This window comes from Zonotrichia albicollis, unplaced genomic scaffold, assembly GCF_047830755.1.
Source record: "Zonotrichia albicollis isolate bZonAlb1 unplaced genomic scaffold, bZonAlb1.hap1 Scaffold_142, whole genome shotgun sequence".
In the NCBI taxonomy this organism is placed as follows: domain Eukaryota; kingdom Metazoa; phylum Chordata; class Aves; order Passeriformes; family Passerellidae; genus Zonotrichia; species Zonotrichia albicollis.
The window spans coordinates 90,001-94,034 of NW_027428358.1; positions in this window are offsets into that span (position 1 = coordinate 90,001).

The window sequence follows — 4,034 nt, forward strand, 5'->3', positions numbered from 1 at the left end:
GGGACCATGGGTAGACCTGGTGTCCCGTTCCCCGGGGTAGACCTGGTGTCCCGGGGCCCGGGGTAGACCTGGTGTCCCGGGGCCCGGGGTAGACCTGGTGTCCCGGGCCCCGGGGTAGACCTGGTGTCCCGTTCCCCGGGGTAGACCTGGTGTCCCAGGGCCCGGGGTAGACCTGGTGTCCCGGGGCCCGGGGTAGACCTGGTGTCCCGTTCCCCGGGGTAGACCTGGTGTCGCGGGCCCCGGGGTAGACCTGTTGTCCTAGAGCACTGGGTAGACCAGGTGTCGCGGGCCCCGGGGTAGACCTGGTGTCCCGTTCCCCGAGGTAGACCTGGTGTCGCGGGCCCCTGGGTAGACCTGGTGTCCGGGGACCATGGGTAGACCTGGTGTCCCGGGCCCCGGGGTAGACCTGGTGTCCCGTTCCCCGGGGTAGACCTGGTGTCAGAGGGCCCCGGGGTAGACCTGTTGTCCCAGGGCCCGGGGTAGACCTGGTGTCCCGGGCGCCAGGGTAGACCTGGTGTCCGAGGGCCCTGGGTAGACCTGGTGTCCGAGGGCCCTGGGTAGACCTGGTGTCCCAGGGCCCGGGGTAGACCTGGTGTCCCGGGGCCCGGGGTAGACCTGGTGTCCCAGGGCCCGGGGTAGACCTGGTGTCCCGTTCCCCGGGGTAGACCTGGTGTCCTGGGACCATGGGTAGACCTGGTGTCCCGTTCCCCGGGGTAGACCTGGTGTCCCGTTCCCCGGGGTAGACCTGGTGTCCCGGGCCCCGGGGTAGACCTGGTGTCCCGTTCCCCGGGGTAGACCTGGTGTCAGAGGGCCCCGGGGTAGACCTGTTGTCCCAGGGCCCGGGGTAGACCTGGTGTCCCGTTCCCCGGGGTAGACCTGGTGTCCGAGGGCCCTGGGTAGACCTGGTGTCCCGTTCCCCGGGGTAGACCTGGTGTCCCGGGCCCCGGGGTAGACCTGGTGTCCCAGGGCCCGGGGTAGTCCTGGTGTCCCGTTCCCCGGGGTAGACCTGGTGTCCTGGGACCATGGGTAGACCTGGTGTCCCGTTCCCCGGGGTAGACCTGGTGTCCCGTTCCCCGGGGTAGACCTGGTGTCCCGGGCCCCGGGGTAGACCTGGTGTCCCGTTCCCCGGGGTAGACCTGGTGTCAGAGGGCCCCGGGGTAGACCTGTTGTCCCAGGGCCCGGGGTAGACCTGGTGTCCCGTTCCCCGGGGTAGACCTGGTGTCCGAGGGCCCTGGGTAGACCTGGTGTCCCGTTCCCCGGGGTAGACCTGGTGTCCCGGGCCCCGGGGTAGACCTGGTGTCCCGTTCCCCGGGGTAGACCTGGTGTCAGAGGGCCCCGGGGTAGACCTGGTGTCCCAGGGCCCGGGGTAGACCTGGTGTCCCGTTCCCCGGGGTAGACCTGGTGTCCCGAGGGCCCTGGGTAGACCTGGTGTCCCGTTCCCCGGGGTAGACCTGGTGTCCCGTTCCCCGGGGTAGACCTGGTGTCAGAGGGCCCCGGGGTAGACCTGTTGTCCCAGGGCCCGGGGTAGACCTGGTGTCCCGGGCGCCAGGGTAGACCTGGTGTCCGAGGGCCCTGGGTAGACCTGGTGTCCGAGGGCCCTGGGTAGACCTGGTGTCCCGGGGCCCGGGGTAGACCTGGTGTCCCAGGGCCCGGGGTAGACCTGGTGTCCCGTTCCCCGGGGTAGACCTGGTGTCCTGGGACCATGGGTAGACCTGGTGTCCCGTTCCCCGGGGTAGACCGGGTGTCCCGGGGCCCGGGGTAGACCTGGTGTCCCGGGCCCCGGGGTAGACCTGGTGTCCCGTTCCCCGGGGTAGACCTGGTGTCAGAGGGCCCCGGGGTAGACCTGTTGTCCCAGGGCCCGGGGTAGACCTGGTGTCCCGTTCCCCGGGGTAGACCTGGTGTCCGAGGGCCCTGGGTAGACCTGGTGTCCCGTTCCCCGGGGTAGACCTGGTGTCCCGGGCCCCGGGGTAGACCTGGTGTCCCGTTCCCCGGGGTAGACCTGGTGTCAGAGGGCCCCGGGGTAGACCTGTTGTCCCAGGGCCCGGGGTAGACCTGGTGTCCCGTTCCCCGGGGTAGACCTGGTGTCCGAGGGCCCTGGGTAGACCTGGTGTCCCAGGGCCCGGGGTAGACCTGGTGTCCCGTTCCCCGGGGTAGACCTGGTGTCCCAGGGCCCTGGGTAGACCTGGTGTCGCGGGCCCCGGGGTAGACCTGTTGTCCTAGAGCACTGGGTAGACCAGGTGTCCCGGGCCCCGGGGTAGACCTGGTGTCCCAGGGCCCGGGGTAGACCTGGTGTCCCGTTCCCCGGGGTAGACCTGGTGTCCTGGGACCATGGGTAGACCTGGTGTCGCGGGCCCCGGGGTAGACCTGGTGTCCCAGGACCATGGGTAGACCTGGTGTCCCAGGGCCCGGGGTAGACCTGGTGTCCCGTTCCCCGGGGTAGACCTGGTGTCCTGGGACCATGGGTAGACCTGGTGTCCCGGGCCCCGGGGTAGGCCCTGGGACACCAGGTCTACCCCGGAGCCCGGGACACCAGGTCTACCCCGGTCCCTGGGACACCAGGTCTACCCGGCGCTCGAGGACACCAGGTCTACCCCGGAGCCCGGGACACCAGGTCTACCCCGGCCCCCGGGACACCAGGTCTACCCCCGAGCCCGGGACACCAGGTCTACCCCGGCCCCTGGGACACCAGGTCTACCCCGGCCCCCGGGACACCAGGTCTACCCCGGCCCCTGGGACACCAGGTCTACCCCGGCGCCTGGGACACCAGGTCTACCCCGGAGCCCGGGACACCAGGTCTACCCCGGCGCCCGGGACACCAGGTCTACCCAGGGCTCTAGGACAACAGGTCTACCTCGGCGCCCGGGATACCAGGTCTACCCAGGGCTCTAGGACAACAGGTCTACCCCGCTTCTGGCCCCTGGGACACCAGGTCTACCCCGTCTTGTGCCGAAGACACCAGGTCTACCCCGGAGCCCGGGACACCAGGTCTACCCCGGCGCCCGGGACACCAGGTCTACCCCGGAGCCCGGGACACCAGGTCTACCCCGGCCCCCGGGACACCAGGTCTACCCCGGAGCCCGGGACACCAGGTCTACCCCGGCCCCCGGGACACCAGGTCTACCCCGGAGCCCGGGACACCAGGTCTACCCCGGCCCCTGGGACACCAGGTCTACCCCGGCCATCGGGACACCAGGTCTACCCCGGCGCCCGGGACACCAGGTCTACCCCGGAGCCCGGGACACCAGGTCTACCCCGGCGCCTGGGACACCAGGTCTACCCCGGAGCCCCGGACACCAGGTCTACCCCGGCCCCCGGGACACCAGGTCTACCCCGGGCTCTAGGACAACAGGTCTACCCCGCTTCTGGCCGGAGACACCAGGTCTACCCCGTCTCGGGCCGGGGACACCAGGTCTACCCCGTCTCTGGCCGCGGACAGCCGGTCTACCCCGTCTCGGTCCGGGGACACCAGGTCTGCTGGCTCTCGGGCCGGGGACACCAGGTCTTCTCCGGATCTGGCGGGACACCAGGTCTACCCCGGTCCCTGGGACACCAGGTCTACCCCGGCGCCCGGGACACCAGGTCTACCCCGGCGCCCGGGACACCAGGTCTACCCCGGAGCCCGGGACACCAGGTCTACCCCGGCGCCCGGGACACCAGGTCTACCCCGGCCCCCGGGACACCAGGTCTACCCCGGAGCCCGGGACACCAGGTCTACCCCCGGCCCCTGGGACACCAGGTCTACCCCGGCCATCGGGACACCAGGTCTACCCCGGCGCCCGGGACACCAGGTCTACCCCGGAGCCCCGGACACCAGGTCTACCCCGGCCCCCGGGACACCAGGTCTACCCCGGGCTCTAGGACAACAGGTCTACCCCGCTTCTGGCCGGAGACACCAGGTCTACCCCGTCTTGTGCCGCAGACACCAGGTCTACCCCGTCTCGGGCCGGGGAAACCAGGTCTACCCCGTCTCTGGCCGCGGACAGCCGGTCTACCCCGTCTCGGTCCGGGGACACCAGGTCTGCTGGCTCTCGGGC